We start from the raw sequence: 18154 nt of genomic DNA on the forward strand, positions 1-18154 counted from the left end.
GTTCTCGAATAAGTAGGGTCCGCACGCTTAACGTTCGATGATGATTTGTATTATGAGTTATGTGTTTTGGTGACCGAAGTTTGTTCGGAGTCCCGGATGAGATCACGGACATGATGCAGAGTCTCGAAATGGTCGAGATGTAAAGATTGATATATTTGGAAGGTTATATACCGACACCGGAATGGTTCCGAAGTGGTTTGGGGATTTATCGGAGTACCGGGAGGCTATCGGAACCCCCCGGCAAAGTTAATGGGCCTTATGGGCCATAGTGGAGAGAGGGAGGAAGGCCACAGGAGGTGACGCGCGCCTCCCCCTGCCCAATCCGAATTGGACAAGGGGTGGGGGCGCGGCCCCCCTTTCCTTCTCCCTCTCCCCTCTTTTCCCTTTCCCCCTCTCCGTTGGAAGGAAGGGGGGCGAATCCTACTAGGAGTAGAGTCCTAGTAGGGCTCCCCCCTTGGCGCGCCTCCTCCTGGCCGCCGGCCTGCTCCTCCCCTCCTTTATATACGAGGGCGGGGGGCACCCCAATGGCACAACAGTTATTCTCTTAGCCGTGTGCAGTGCCCCCCTCCACAGTTTACTCCTCCGGTCATAGCGTCGTAGTGCTTAGGCGAAGCCCTGCGCGGATCACATCACCATCACTCTAATGGATCAAGAGTTCGAGGGACGTCATCGAACTGAACGTGTGCTGAACGCGAAGGTGCCGTACGTTCAGTACTTGGATCGGTTGGATCGTGAAGACGTTCAACTACATCAACCGCGTTAAACTAACGCTTCCGCTTTCGGTCTACGAGGGTACGTGGACACACTCTCCCCCTCTCATTGCTATGCATCTCCTAGATAGATCTTCCGTGATCGTATGAATTTTTTTGAAATTGCATGCTACGTTCCCCAACAGTGGCATCCGAGCCAGGTCTATGCGTAGATGATATGCACGAGTAGAACACAAAGAGTTGTGGGCGATAATAGTCATACTGCTTACCACCAACGTCTCACTTTGATTCGGCGGTATTGTTGGATGAAGCGGCCCGGACCAATATTACATGACCACGTTCATGAGACCGGTTCTACCGACGTGCTTTGCACATTGGTGGCTGGCGGGTGTCTGTTTCTCCAACTTTAGTTGAATCAAGTTTGACTACGGCCGGTCCTTGTTGAAGGTTAAAACAGCACACTTGACGAAAAATCGTTGTGGTTTTTGATGCGTCGGTAAGAACGGTTCTTCCTAGAAGCCCGTAGTAGCCACGTAAAACTTGCAACAACAAAGTAGAGGACGTCTAACTTGTTTTTGCAGGGCATGTTGTGATATGATATCAAGATGTGATGAGATATAAATTGTTGTATGAGATGATCATGTTTTGTAAAAGTTATCGGCAACTGGAAGGAGCCTTATGGTTGTCGCTTTATTGTATGAAATGCAATTGCCATGTAATTGCTTTACTTTATCACTAAGCGGTAGCGATAGTCGTAGAAGCAATAGTTGGTGAGACGACAATGACGCTATGATCGAGATCAAGGCACTGGTGCTCGTCCATCCTAAACAAACAGTTTAAAACCCCTTCCCGCGACGTCATTTGGAACCGTCGCCAAGTGAGTGTGGGCGATAGGGGGGTCCTTCCCACACGACCCGGAAACCATCGGGGATAGGGCCCCTACAGTACTCCTACTCATTTCTGCTCGCATTTCCATCACAGTCGGTATTCTGTGGTGTACGTTTACGATGCGCGGCCCATCACAAACGGTTCACTATTATAGAACGTGTATGATGCGCGGCCCATCACAAACGGTTTACCATTAAGGAGATTAGCTAATTGTCGTACGAGTGTCGGATAGGATTATGAAATGTCAGACCGTCGTAACATCGTCGTACACGACAACTATCACACACACTATTCTGTGGTGCAACGTTTACGATGCATACTGCATCAGAAATAGTTCATGGTTGCGAATCGTGTACGATAAGGCAACTAACACAAACGTTTAGTTTGCCCGCACCATTTGTGATATTGTTTGACATCGCACACGCTTTGCAAACGGCAACTGTGTGCATGCTTGCACACGTTTCCTCTCTGTGAACCGTCTCGGATTGTGGTGCATATTGCAAACGTTTGTGTTTTACTAACCGTGTGTGCCATAACAACCTGGAGAGCATAATTTCACCGTAATTTAATTGCTACTTTTCCAAATTGTACCGGATTTGGATTTGAATTTGAGTGTATGCTACAGCTTTATTCATATCCATCAGGTTCAAACAACCAACGCATTATTCGATTCATAGGTACATATGTTCAAGAATTACATAAGAACCAAATAAAGAATGATGAACCACAATTGTATACTTGTACTATTAAAGACGGTAAAGAAAGAGGCGAAATATATTCTGGTTACTGAACAAGGTGAAGCGGAATGCCCATATTGTGCCCTCCTCCATGCAGAAGGCACGCACGACTCTAGTCCAACCCCTTGTGAGGGCCGACCACCCATCCTTCACGGTCTTCATGAAAACATCTAGATAATCATCATGTTCTGGTAGAAATACTTTAACCTTTGCATGCCCACCAATCATGTAGTTTGAGAGGTAATCTTGAGTAAACTGCTTTGGCAACCATTGCAAAGGAATAAGATTTCAGACATTTTCATCTAACACAACTCATTATGGGCAGTAAAAAGAAGGCTGCAGTGTTCTTACTTACCATCCTGTAGTTCGCTGTTGTCTTGGATAAAGTGTAAACAAATAGTTTAATTGCCATCTTTGGACCCATTTTACTAACAATCTTTATCAGCTTCCTCACTTGATGCTGGTTCATCGATATCTCATTGCCCCATACGCAGAAAGGGTCGAAACGCCGATCTTCACCAATGACATATGTACCTAAAAGCACCAAGTTAATATTAGAAGCTAAACAATAATTGCACAATAATGTAGTACAACACTCTTTTATAATATGTCTATATACATCCGTATGTGGTAGTCCATTTGAAATCTCTAAAAAGACAAATATTTAGGAACGGAGGGAGTATCTTATAACATCCAATATACTCACATATTACATGAATTAACATCTTATATTATGGGCCGGAAGGAGTTTAGTTCATTCTTACAAATTATCTGCTACTGTATCCACGAGTTACAGTTAGTTTGAGTTAGTTCGGGCTCAAATAGCCCTAAAGTATATCTAAACATGAGGGCTAGTTTGAGCTAGTTGCATCTATAACCCACCCAAAAAAACTAGTATCCAACCCAAGAGGTGCTAATTGGAGCTAGTTCTCCTAGTGCATTTATTGTCAATCTAACCCTGCCATCCAAATAACTCTTTGGATGGAGTTAGTTCATGGTTAGTAATGAGCTAGAAACTAACTCTAACCTCTAGCTAAGTTGAGTATCCAAACAGGGCTATGTTGTTGCTGTTGCTGCTGCTCTTCTACGTATATCTAGACATCATTAGAACATTAATGTAACACTCTTCCTTGTTGCTATGTAGCCTAGGATTGCATATTTAGACATTAAGTACAGTGCATGTTGCTATGTAGCCTCAGATATATTACATATGGCCCTAGTTAACCTAAGGAAAAATGGGTTGCAGATATATTCAGCTAAAAGTCCGATTCACCGATTAGTCCCTTATCAGCCGCCAGCCTATATGGTACCAGCTATGGATATCCTGAACAGTGAGCAGATATAAGCCATGGGATGAAACTAACCTCGATGGAAAACAGCAGTCGTTCCCAAAATTGTCCTGTGTAGGTACATCAAGAAGCATGTTAAGCACAACAGGCTAAACATCAACCAAAATTACACATGGCAGACAAAATAATCTCCAAAAGATAGCTTCAGTGTGCAGGTTTAAGCACGCTAGTAAAGCAAAACAAGTGGAAAGGTGTGTTAACTGCAACATGCCTAACATTTAACAACAAGCAAACATGGTCATTCAAACTGGTATTGTGCCGGTCTAAGTACACTGGTTATGGTTAAATAAAAATGGAAAGGCGTGTTAACTACCAGATGCAGCAACCAAATTTAGTCATTCATAGTGGTATTGTTGAAACTGGTACTGATGAAATTGAACTGCACAGTTCATACTTGCACATATAGAACATCACGTTGTGAATAACTAGAATAAACAAGGCATACTACGAACAACCAAAGATAGCATTTGAAACTGAACATATGCTAACTACAAACAACCGAACAATAAAAAAACTTTAAAAGATGCATATGCTAGCTATAACAGGCTTAACAACAAGCAAATATATGCATTCCTATCGGTATGTTTAAAACAGGATTGGTGAAATGTACTGCACAGTAAATAATTGCACATATAGAGCATCACATTGTGAACAACTGAAATAAAAAAATCATGGGTTTCCTCACTTGTCACAGATGGGCTCGTTCCCGTGGGAAGAGCACGAACCCTGGATGCGCTCCATGTTGTCGCAGATGGGCTCCTTCCCCTTGGAAGAGCACGGTTGTAGGGTGCCCTCCCTGATGTCGCAGACGGGCGCTTTCCCCTTGGAAGAGCAGATGGGCTCTTTCCCCTTGGAAGAGCCGGAGAGGGTTCCCTCCTCGTGGTCGGCGTCGATGAGGTCTGACTTGGAAGCTCTGGATCCCAAGCCAGCGTCGCAGAATGTTTCCTTCAGAAATGACAAAAGGGGCTCATGTAGCGACCCAACCTCAGACGGTCAAGTCTCTGTGCTTAAGTGTCATCCCTGGATCGGTAATGCTGACACACACAGTACTCGAAGGATTTATAACAGATTAGCAATCACACACTTATTACATCGATAGTATCAAAAGAGAACTTATTACAATAAATATGGCTTAAGGCCATCTAAATAAGATAACAGCGGAAGGCTTGGAAGATAAAGTGAGTCCATAAACTCCAACCGCATAGCTGAGTGCATGACAACGGCCTAGCGAACCTTACTCTTCATCTGAAAAGTCTGCAACATGATACGTTGCAGCCCGAAAACGGGTCAGCACATGGAATATGCTGGCATAGTAACACAATAGAGCAATGAACAGAATAATGCTATCACTACATGCATATATGGCTGGTGGAGGCTCTATGGTTAATATGTTTTTGTGAAAAGCCAATTTTTCCCTATAGCAAAGGAATATATTTTATTTTAACTATCATGGTGGTTGAAACAATATTGAGAAGGTTCCTCCAACTCAATCCCAATTAAAGGTAATTACCAACCCATCAAATTAAATTAGGGTGATGAGATTCATATGATAATCCAAGAACCAGATACTCAAGATGTCCATAACCGGGGACACGGCTAACCATGATTAGTTTGTACACTCTGCAGAGGTTTGCGCACTTTTCCCCACAAGACTCGATCTCCTCCGCTGGATTTCTCGCACTACATGGTGTTTGAGAAACGGATGACCGAGACACAGTCTTTCAGAAACATTAACTCTTTACTCTGGGTGGACAGTTACACCTACTTTCTCTCTACATCTGCTAGCCCACCACTGAAAGAGGTCATGCAACATACTCAACTATGCTAGAGCCCATAATAGCTTGTGGTTGCACACGGAAGTTTCTAGCATGAATAATCTTATGATCCCTTTGAGCCTGGGTGGCGGACCGTAGGATGATCACATGGGTACTCCAGGATATCCTAGGACAACAGTGGATTCTCCAGGTGCCCACAAGCAATCCACCCAGATGTGTATTAAAGTTGCCACCTTAAGTTGAACATTAATCAAGAATCTCACATCTGTCATGGATACACTCATACCCAATCCACGTCTACGAGCATAGCATGGCAATATAAGCATAACGTAGAAGTAACTCCCAAGGGTTTGATAATAAACAGGGCAATAGGTTCTACCTCATCAACTACTTCCCAAAACCCACAAGTTAATCACATCCTAATCATGCAATATTTGAGGATTGATACTAATGCATAAAAACTGGGTATGAAAAGAGTATGATCAATGTGTTACTTGCCTTGCTGACGATCTGCAAAACCTAGTGACTCGTAGTAGCACGCCTCGCACTCCGGGAATTCTATCGCAAACAAACAATAGCATGCATAAGCAATCAAGCAAAGATGCACGGTTAAACCTCAAATAAGAAGATCGAATCTGAAAACTCAACTAAAGAGATTCGATTTGCAAAAAGAACCAAATCAAACGGAGCAACGAAACTCAAACCACGAAAGAAACAAGATCCGTTTACTAATCTGGCTAAATTCAAATTTTACAGTACCAAAATCTTGTTCAAGTTGGTTAAACAGAAAGAGGACTTCGAGACGAAGATCTAGGCGCTTATTTCACCTGATTTGGATAAACGAGCGAAAAGTTATACTAGAACGAAGATTAGGGCAGAAATCGCGATCGAAAATAATCGCGGAAAAACCCTGGAAAAAGAAAAACTGACGAATAGACTAACGAACGAACGTTCGCTGTCTGCGGCTAACGGACGAACAGCATTCGTTAAAACGAACGTACGGACGAAGGTCCGCTATTTAACCAAACCAAGAAAAACCGATCTAAAACCGATCTAAAAAAACGAACTAGGGTTTCTAAAAAAACCGAACGGTTTTCTCGCGAAAACTGCGGCGGCGGCGCGGCTTTACCTGCGGCGAGGTCGGCGGCGGGACGGGCGGCGGCGGCGGTCGGCGTGGTGCGGCGGCGAGGCGCGGCGGCGACGGCGGGGCAAGGCGGCGGCGGCTAGGGTTAGCGGGGCGGGCGGCGGCGGCGGCGGGCGGCGAGGCGCGGCTTATAAAGTTTTGCCGGCCGGAGTCCGGGTCAAATACGGCCCGGTAGGTCGGTGCTCTTTTTTTTAAATAAATCCTGACGCAGAAAAACAATTAAAAGAAATACTAAACGGACTCCAACAATCCTGAAACAAATTTTCACGGTCCTCTAATAATATTGCGGACAAAGTGAACATTTATTTGGGCCTCTAATGCAATTTTGAAAAATGCATATTTTTCCTAATGCATAAAATCCAAATAAAATTCTTATTTGATTTAAAAAAATTCCTCCAATATTTCATTTATTTTGGAGAAGTCATATTATCTCCTCTCATATATTTTAATATGAAATATTTTCACAGAGAAAAATAATTAAAACCAAAGTGATCCTTGTTTCGATATTTGAGAAAATTCAAATATGAAAACGATGAAATCCCCAACTCTCTCCGTGGGTCCTTGAGTTGCTTAGAATTTCTAGGATCGCAAAACAAAATCCAATAAAATATGATATGCATGAATGACCTATGTATAACATTCCAAATTGAAAATTTGGGATGTTACAGCTCGATGGCGATGTAGAATGGCAAATTGTTGACAGCGAGCCAGAGGAGATAAGTGGCGGGGCCATGGATGAGATCAACGACGGTTGATCCCGAGGGGTTGTGGGTGGGCCACTTAACCTGTGACACAGCCCGCCTGAGGGCATCGCTGTCGATGACCTCGATGTCGTAGCCGGCGGACGAGACATGCCCGCATACTCTAGCCCGCTGCTTGAGTGTTTGCCTCCAGTAATGGTCGTCAGCTTCCTCGGCGACATCGGGCGAAGAGACCGCTATACACCTCTTTTGGGCCAGTCGCTGCTCGAGCTCCACGGGAAGTGTAGCCGGGCTTAGGCTACGATGCTCTGGAGTGGGGGATGGGGATGCGGATGGGGATTTGTGGGAAAGGGGGCGTTTGGCAGGCGTCATCTAAGAAACTCAGGGCGGCCTGGGTAAGGAGATCGGTTGGTAAGCTGCACGGGCAAACCGGCAGATGTTGACAATAGAGGCCTTGCGGCGGCTGCGGCGGCGGGGACTTTGCTAGGGTTTCGAGCGAGGGAGGGTGTGTGTGTGTGTGTGCGCGCACGCCCTCGGAGGTTTTGGTGTGTGTGTGTGTGTGTGTGTGGAGGGGGGGTGTTTGAGGAAATGACGCGGGTACTGAAATTTTTACTACGCAGGAGTCAAACGCGGGAGTGAAATGCCGAGCTATTGAAAATTTTGATGATAGTGCATCGCACACGGTCCGGAGATAACAACCGTGTGTTATGAAAAAGAAAAACCCTCGAGGCAGGCAGATATTTTCGATGCAGGCGGGATTGGGAACAAGAAACATCGCACACGGTTCGGAGATAACAACCGTGTGTTATGAAACAGAAAAACCCTCGAAGCGGGCAAATATTTTTGAGAGGGGAAGCCTCGTGGAGCCCAATGTACTGTGTGGATGTGTGCGTGACAGGTGCACCGGCGTGGCACACGGTTAGTTTGAGTGAACCGTGTCTGTTGCGTCATCCGACTTGTCTAATGTTCATAAATTTGGCGAAAAATGACGCGGGAGAGGGTCAGAACACGAACACACTTGCATGTGGACCAAATTTATGTATCAAAAGGGTGGTTTGATATTAAAATACTAAATGCAACTTCGATGTGGCACCTCTCTCGGGAAGCGCACAATATTGCTTGCCCGAACCCCCCTCATGTCGGCACGAAGGGAATCCTAAGCTATGAATGCATGCCCCCTCCCCCTCAACCGAGGTTCACCTAGCAAAGTGCAAAGTAGCTAGCAGCCCCCCTCCTCCCTCGTGTCGGCACGAAGGGAATCCTAAGCTATATATGAATGCATGCCCCCCCAATCGAGGTTCACCGTAGCAAAGTGCGAAGTAGCTAGCAGCCCCCCTCCCTCCTGTCGGCACGAAGGGAATCCTAAGCTATGAATGCATGCCCCCCAACCGAGGTTCACCTAGCAAAGTGTGAAGTAGAGCTAGCAGCCCCCCTCCCTCCTGTCGGCATGAAGGGATTCCTAAGCTATGAATGCATGCCCCCCCAGCCGAGGTTCACCTAGCAAAGTGCGAAGTAGTTAGCAGTCCCCCCTCCCTCGTGTCGGCACGAAGGGAATCCTAGCTAAGCTATGAATGCATGCCCTCGCCCCCAACCGAGGTTCACCCTAGCAAAGTGCGAAGTAGCTAGCAGCCACCCCTCCCTCGTGTCGGCATGAAGGGAATCCTAATCTATGAATGCACATGCCCCCCCCCCCCAACCGAGGTTCACCTAGCAAAGTGCGAAGTAGCTAGCAGACCCCCTCCCTCGTGTCGGCACGAAGGGAGTCCTAAGCTATGAATGCATGCCCTCCCCCCCAACCGAGGTTCACCCTAGCAAAGTGCGAAGTAGCTAGCAGCCACCCCCCTTGTGTCGGCACGAAGGGAATCCTAAGCTATGAATGCACATGCCCCCCCCAACCGAGGTTCACCTAGCAAAGTGCGAAGTAGCTAGCAGCCCCCTCGTGTCAGCACGAAGGGAATCCTAAGCTATGAGCATGCCCCTCCCCCCCCAACCGAGGTTCACCTAGCAAAGTGCGAAAGTAGTTAGCAGCCCCCACCCCTCGTGTTGCCACGAAGGGAATCCTAATTAAGCTATGAATGCATGCCCCCCAACCGAGGTTCACCTAGCAAAGTGCGATGTAGCAACCCCCCCCCACACACACACTTTTAGTCGGCGGGCTAGAGAGGCATATATCTCACCAAGATGGATCGTAAAACGGACCAAGAATAATCCACCTTGGTCGTACAACCTCTCTCTTGTTGTTGGTCAAAGTGATGGTCGTCCATGCGACCCCGGAGATGTGCTAGCTCGCCAATAATCACGCAAGTAGCTACTCCCCGAAGAAAACCACTGCATGCGTGTGGCCCAAACATATGTATGGAGAGGTGTGTTTTTGAGTAACAATGAACAGCTTTGATGTGGCACCGTGATTTCGAACTAGAAATCCCCACACTGAGTGAGGGTTAGGTTGACGATGCATATGTATGTTACACCACACTTCAAGCCAACGACGGGGATTCATATATGCATGCATGCGTGCATAGTATATGCACTCAAACTTAATTAGGTCTGAATCTCACCATGACCTATACTACGATAACACGAACCAAATGAAGAATCCGCCATGGTAACCTATCTTGTTGTTGGTCAAGGTGATCATGGATGTCCACGCGGGCCCAGGAATATATAGGCTTGTCGCCGATAACCACGCGAGGGAGTGTATCGTTCGAAGGCAACCACTACATGCATATGTATGGAGGTGATGCGTGCATGCATGTTTGAATACAAAACATTGATCTGGCACATGTGTCAAAAATCGTACACTAGCTCCCCACACAGAGCGAGATCGGTTCATGATGGTGTTGTTGTACTAGCCACTTCGACTCGATGGGAGGGATTCATGCGTACACATGCATGTGTGTGTGCTCAAAGTGTATCATGCATGTCATCCCAGAGCAAAAATAATAATCCCCTCCCAAGTCAAATTAACCTCTCTTGTTGTCAGGAAAAAAGAAGTGATGGACCAAGCGGGCCCATAGATGGAAAGCATCGATATCGCTGACAACCACTTAAGTGGGTGCGAGAGGACAACCACCACCGCTTTGCATGTGGGCCAAACATATATATGTTGAATACCCAAAATGCACAACTTTGATGTGCCACATGCCTCAAAAACCGTAAACCATGCACCCACACAGAGCGAGGTTCATATCAAGCGTACTACATATGATGGTCCCCTTCCCCCCTCTTCACCGCATACTATATGCTCCTGCCGTAATATATGTACAACCCAAAAGAATCCTTATCGATGGTGAAATTAATTAACCTCTCCCGATGTAGGTCAAAGTGATGCATGCATGCATGCATTGACGATGGCCTCGTGGGCCCACAGATGGAAGCGTCACACGTGAGTGTCCTAGCTAGGATATATATGCATGTGGCCCAAAAAGGTGTTGTGTGATGTTTGAATAACCAATTTCACAATTTTGATGTCGCACATGCCTCGGTAACCAAAAAGTCCCGACACTAAGTGAGGTGTACTTGTTCACGGACGCATACATATAGTATATATGCTAGTCCCCTCCCACCTCTTCGACGCGTACTATATACCACCATAACACAAACAAAAAAGATTCTACCTTGCTGGTCAAATTAATCTCACTGCCGGCTATTCATCAAAGTGATGGACGACGACCTCGCGGGCCCACAGAAAGCGTCACACGCGAGTATCGAGTGTCGTGTAGGACAATCATCGACTGCATGTGGCCAAAACATTTATGTATGAAATGGTTGTGTAATGTTTTAAATAACAATTTCACGACTCTGATGTGGCACAAGCCTTCCTAACAAAACGGCCAACCCACACGGTGGCTCACAACTCATAGTGTACTGCGAGCCACCCGCCACCCCCAGACGCACACACCCACACACACACCGCGAATCCACCGCAACTATGATGCATGTTAAATTAATTATCCCACGGTGAACATACATGTTACAAAAGGAGGGACATTTTAATTTCAAAAAAATCACAGAGATCATTAAGACGTTTTAGTACATTGATTGATTGATTTTATATGGCTATAATGTGCAAAAATCAAATTTGAGCTCACATGTGATGGTGCACCTAAATGGATTGGAAAAACACATGTGTCTCACTGGGTGCATGTTTACTCCCCGTGCAACAAATTTCAAACATTGAGAATCTTGATTTTTAAATTCTAGTACATCCAAAACTTATTTGAAGTTCATGAAACTTATCGTGTTGTCATATGGACACCAATACAAAGTGGAATTGTACTTTTTGGGTCAAATTTGAGACCAGTTTTGATGTAATCTTTATCTAATTACAGACGGGGGATTATTAATAATTGGGAACCAATATCCCAAACGGATTATTTATTCGAACCATGAGCGTTAGACCAATAATGGATACGTGCCATGCTTCGGTTAAGCAATAAAGCGGCAGCATTAATCATCCAAATAGAAAAACAATATACGTGCCGCCGCGCAACCTGTGTGGCGTGCGAGCAGGTGTGAGTTGACGGGACGCATGCGAGCAGTCCACCGCGCAGGCAGACAGGGAGGCATGCATTCAGGTGTGTGAATTGACGGAGGCGTGCTCGCTGCGCAGTGTCATCGGGTGGCGTGCAAGTAGTTGTGTGAAACTTTGGTAGGCATGCCAGCAGTCCGGTGCGGAGGCTCACCGGGAGGCGAGCCATCGGTTTGACCGCCGCCCGCCTCTCTCCCACAACTCCATATTAATGGTGCGCCCGAGCGGCCGCACCCCCCATCCTCGCTACGCACACACAATCCTCTCTCTCCGCTTGCATCCTCGACGCCGCTCTCAGTCCTCAAAGCCGTCAGTGTATGAGGATGCCGCCGAAGCGCCCCATCAGCGGGAGTGGCGACGCCGGGGCTGCTAAAGCACTGGAGCACGGCGTGGAGATGGAGATAGAGGTTGCCGTCACCGCCGGCGAGTTATCGCTGCACCCTGACATCGTCGACGGCGTCGAGCTTCCACAGTCAGAGGCGGAGTTCCACACCGACTCTGACGACCACTCCGGCGATGACTCCAACGACCACTCCGGCGATGACTCCGACGACGACGGACAGCTGGTTAGTCATCTATACCCATTTATGTGTAAAATAGATCATAGGGTTTCTCTGGTTACTCCTGCCTCCCCCTTTTTGGAATAGAAATCATGTGGTTATGTTCTCCCAATCCATGAAATCTGAGTAAGTTTCGTTAGATCCGTGTAGTGTATTGATTGTTTGAATGGTAGGTGATAAGTGATTAGTTGTTTCATCTGTGCAAATGATTTCTGCTAGTAATCCGACTAGGGTTAGTGTTTGTGCTAATAATTCCTAGCCAGGACTTGACAATTGATTTTGAATGACCTACATATGTTTGTGCCATTATTTTCTTCAAGATTGGTCCGTACATAGACAACTGTGCTTAAAAATCGAACCATAATCTCTGAATATGTATAAATAAATAGCCATAAATTCCTAATCCTACTTCACGGCATGTAATCAGTGATTTGATGGAAAATTTGTTTTACTATATGTATAGGTGCTGTCTGACGATGTGGACAGCGAGGATGAAGATGCGCAGAGGAGGTACAAGAGGCGAATCCTGAGGGAGCTTTATGCGGGAATGCATGACAGGCGTATTAGGACCTGGAACGACGGCTATGGATGCCCATTTTGCAAACACAAGATTCATGATGCGTATCTAAGTGTTCTGGCGCATGCAAGAGGATGGGCCGTTGGCTCCTTCAAGCAGAAGTATTCTCGCAGGGTGGCGCACGACGCGTACGCCGAGTACCTGGAGAAGCTTCAGGAACGTGTCGGCCGCATGTGAGATGAGATGTGGGATGGATCGAACTATGTACACTTGAGTATGCTTAATGACGGTTGAACTATGTACTTATTGTTGAACTATGCTTATGTACGTGTACGCTTATTATATATGTCTGAGTATGTCAAATATTTCGTCAAATTTTGGTAAAAATTACAACGGGGGGCCAATAAACCAGGACGGAGGTAGTACGTCAATCACACACGGTTCCCAAAATTGGAACTGTGTGCAATGACTATCATTTTGCCTGCTGCGTCAATCACACACGGTTCGCTCTAGCAAACCGTCACCCCCAAAATTCTTTGTGGGACAGAAAACCCTCACCACCCAATTCAAAAAAGAAAAAAGAAAACCCTCACCATCCCCACGTAACAAAAACCCTCACCCCGCCCGCCACCCCCTCGGCCCCTCCAGACGTTCCCCATTCACACCTGCACAAGCTCCTCCGCGTCTATGCCATGGCACCACCTATCGTGGCGGTAAACACTTAGCTCGACGCCTGCCGTCGCCGCCAGGCTGCCGGCAAAGCCCGCCGCATTTCGCCACTTCCGCTTCCCGCCACCTATTGCCATCGACTTTCTCGACGCTGCTCGCGGTCGACCCAGCTCCGCTCGGTTGGGGAATCTGCCGTACCGAGGGTTCTTTCTCATGGACGACAAGGTAACTAATTTAACGAGATATTATCTCATCTCTTATCCCAGTTCATCTGCCTCCTTTAATCACCCGGCGCATATCACCGTGAATTCATTTTTATTCGAGCTGATTTGAGGGTTTTCTTTCATTCATAGAATGTACAGTGCGCCGACACTTCAGGACTTGGCGACCGCCGCCAGAGATTCCATCTCATCGTACCAGATAACTTGAGGACGCGCGTGGTATGTTCAATCTCACCCTAAATCGGTTAGCATGGCCTACTTTCCTGAACATATTCTAAATATTGCTACATTTGGATAAAAGTTGCCACATGCACCATATATGTCAAAGGGGATCTTTCCCCTCTTCTTTCTATATTAGGAAAATTAATGATGTATTGTTCTTTTGATTACTCTCATATTTCCATGACATCATATTTACCCTATCTGTTTAATTATAGACATTTGTCCTTCGATTTCAACTGATGTACAGTTCTTTCAATTTGGGCCCATATTTGCATGTTACCATATTTTCTTTAACAATCCAACCATTTTCTGCAGGACATCCCTCGCTATGCAACAGATTATGTAGTGCAAAATTTTTCCCTTTACATACATCAAGGCTCCACGAATGTCATACTGCACACAAACCATGGATTTACAATCGTTGCTACTGTAAGACTTGATGAATGTGGTGACTCCTATTTTGGCACTAGCTTTTGGAATGAAATTGCAAAGTTTTATGTACTGAAAGCTGGCACTAAAATTGCACTGCACATAGAAGGGCCTGGTCATGAGATATATGCTAACTTCCCTGACAAAATCATCCGTCCAGACTTTGTTCAAAGTAAGTTTTCTTTTCAACTATCTGCATATGTTGACTTACCCATCAATGTCAAATGAATTGTGTAGTATTTAAGCAACCAATTGTTATTCCCTAATCTTACTATATTCCTACCTAATAACTTCTAGTTACCAATACACTTTTCTATTGCCCTGTTTTAACTAAATATTCCCTGTACTCCCATTTCTATGAGAAAGCACCGTTGACAAGGAGACTCCGGAGGTGGAGAACGGGGATGCCAACAAGCGGAGTGATACGTCTCCATCGTATCTACTTTTCCAAACACTTTTCCCTTGTTTTTGGACTCTAACTTGCATGATTTGAATGGAACTAACCCGAACTGACGCTGCTTTTAGAAGAATTGCCATGGTGTTATTTTTGTGCAGAAATAGAAGTTCTCGGAGTCCGTTCGGGGCTCCAGAGAGGGGAATCCGTCGCCATCGTTGTCGGTGTCAAAACCGGTGGATCTCGGGTAGGGGGTCCCGAACTGTGCGTCTATGGTCGATGGTAACAGGAGACAGGGGACACGATGTTTATGCAGGTTCGGGCCCTCTATATGGAGGTAATACCCTACTTCCTGCTTGATTGATCTTGATGAATATGACTATTGCAAGAGTTGATCTACCTTGAGATCGTAATGGCTAAAACCCTAGAAGTATAGCCTGTATGATTATGATCGTCCCTATGGACTAAACCCCCCGGTTTATATAGACACCGGAGGGGACTAGGGTTGTACAAAGTCGGTTACAGAGAAAGGAATCTTCATATCTGGACGCCAAGCTTGCCCTCCACGCCAAGGAGAGTCCCATCCAGACACGGGTGAGAGTCTTTGGTCTTGTATCTTGACAACCCATCAGTCTGACCCATGTCCAATAGGCTGGACGCCCGAGGACCCCTTAGTCCAGGACTCCCTCAGTAGCCCCTGAACCAGGCTTCAATGTCGAGGTGTCCGGCGCGCAGATTATCTTCGGCATTGCAAGACGGGTTCCTCCTCCGAATACTCCAAAAAAGCCTTTGAACACAAAGAACGTGTCCGGCTCTGCAAAACAAGTACCACACACAACCATAGAGTATAATATTTCACGAGTCCAATCTACTGACAACTTTTTGTAGCGTGATGCCACGCCACCACCCGGTCATTATTTCGAACCGTTTTTTGGCCTGCCGCTCCATGTTTTGAGATGCGGTTCGATTGGCACGTCTTGTCAAAGCAGAGATCATGTCCCCTTATTACAAGATTCTCATCAATACGGGCGTGGGTAATCCAACCGTGCCGTCTGCGCGGCCCTTGGGAAACAGGCGAGTTTTAAGGCGAGTGGGGAGGTGCTTGATATTGACTGCCTTTATAAAGGGATAAGGATTCACCCCCTTACACCTACGCCTTCTCTCTCTCTGCCCACCCATTCTCGAGCTCTAGCGCCCAAGTCCTCATCCCTTCCACCCCAAGAAAGCACTCCGATCAAGTCCGGATCCGGAGCGCAGGCAAGTGGATGGTCTCCTCCATCAAGGAGAAAGACATCACCAAGCTCCGGGAGGCCAGATATTTGGCCAAGGAGGTCGCCCACCGGCTTCCAACCGAGGGATAGATCGTCCCTACCTCAGAGCCCCATGAGAGGGTAGTGTTTATCCCTCACTTCGTCCGTGGGCTGGGATTTCTCCTCCACCCATTCGTCCGCGGACTCATGTTCTACTATGGAGTGGACTTCCATGATCTGGCCTCCAACTCCTTCCTCAACATCTCGGCATTTATTGTCGTGTGCGAGGCCTTCCTCCGCATCTCCCCCCACTTCAGATTGTGGTTGAAGATCTTCAATGTGAAGCCGAAGGTGGTGGACGGACAACACGCAGAGTGCGGAGGCGCCATGGTGAGCAAGATGCCCAACGTTATATGGCCCAAAGGTACTTTCGTGGAGACCGTTAAAGGGTGGCAGAAGCAGTGGTTCTACGTCACAGAGCCTCGTGACACCACCTGGGCCGCGGCTCTCGAATTTAAGTCCGGGGCCCCAATGCGGCTCACCTCCTGGCTAGAGAAGGGTCTGGACTGGGCTTCGTCAGATGAGTTGATGCCGCTGCAGACACGTATCAGGAGCATGGTGGACAAGAACATTAAGCTCGTCAACGTGATCCAGGTGATGCTTGTTCGCCGGATCCTACCCTACTAACGCCGAACTTGCCATTTGTGGGAGTTTGATCCGGCCAAGCACCAGACCTTGCAACAATTCTTTGGCACCACGCATGAAGATATCTGGAAGGTGCTATTCAAGGGAAACCAGACGTGGCCAGAAACGACCGAGGACTGCGGTCATGACCTGGCTCATCCAGCTAGTCCGGTGAGTTCTCCATATTACGTGGTATATCCTCCGCCTGTATATCTGAGAAGATGTCTAAGCTTTCCCATTTAACTTTTCAGGGCTGGACAAAGAAGGCGAAGGGGATCCGATGTCTGGCTCCGCTGCCCGAAGACCAAGCTATCCCGCGTCTGACGAAGATGCTGGTTCCGGCACCCTACCAGGCGCCGGAGAAGAAGGCCAAGAAAAAGGCCAAGGAGACCAGAAGCGGTCTTCGCCGCAAGGGCACTTCGGACATGGCGTCCGAAGACACCAAGACTCACTCCTCCACTGCTGAGGACGATGAGGAGGAGGGGGAGAGCAACTCTCCCCTTGAGGGGGGAAGGAAGAAAAGGGCGGCCTCCACGCATCTGGAGGCCGAAGCGTCCAAGAGGGGGAGAGCCTCCTTTGCGGATGACACCGCGCCGGATACCGACAGCAGCTCGGAGTGGCGCCCCCGGGATAAGCACCCGGCCGGATCGTAAGTATTTGAGGGCTCTAACGCACTTTATATGTCCGACTCCTTTATCTCGTAATTCTAATGCATTGAATCACGTGCTGCAGTCCGGCCCACGACAGCTCCCAGCGATCCTCATCGAGGGATTCGCTGGATCCAAAGGCTATGGACAGTGATTCGCTGCCAACAGCCACCTCTCCCAAGGCCACGGACGACGCTGAGGCGGTGTCCTGAAGGACCCTCACGGGCCAGGGAGAGACACAGAGGGCTGTTAGGATGGCGTCGGAGGGTGAAACCTCGGCTGCCGGACACCGGGGGGAGTAGATCCCCCTGGAAACTGGCGATGGGGACCGTATTCAGTGCGGCCCCTAGCCGAATACCATTCCGGAAGCCAGTGCGGCTCCGGATTCAGGCAAGCAGCCTCCTTCGAAAGAAGGAGGTGCACCTGTTCCGCCGGTGACCTCTGTCCAACCAGGGGCACCGGATACTCTACTGGAAGCACTGCGAGGTGCTTTCATTGTTGAGGAACACCGCATCCTTATGGGTACGGTGATTGAGAAGGTTTAGTCCGTTAAAAGCGGACTGATCGAAGCCCGCACGAACCTGCTGACAGGCTTTGAGGTAAGTGGCATAATTGTGTAAGAAGAATGTTACAGTGTAGACAGTAGCCCTTGAGACTCTGTCCGGTGTTTGGAAAGAAAAGCCGGACAGGGGATCAAATAATTTTCGCAAGGGACTAACCCATACA

Source organism: Aegilops tauschii, chromosome 7, assembly GCF_002575655.3.
Source record: "Aegilops tauschii subsp. strangulata cultivar AL8/78 chromosome 7, Aet v6.0, whole genome shotgun sequence".
NCBI classification, from domain to species: domain Eukaryota; kingdom Viridiplantae; phylum Streptophyta; class Magnoliopsida; order Poales; family Poaceae; genus Aegilops; species Aegilops tauschii.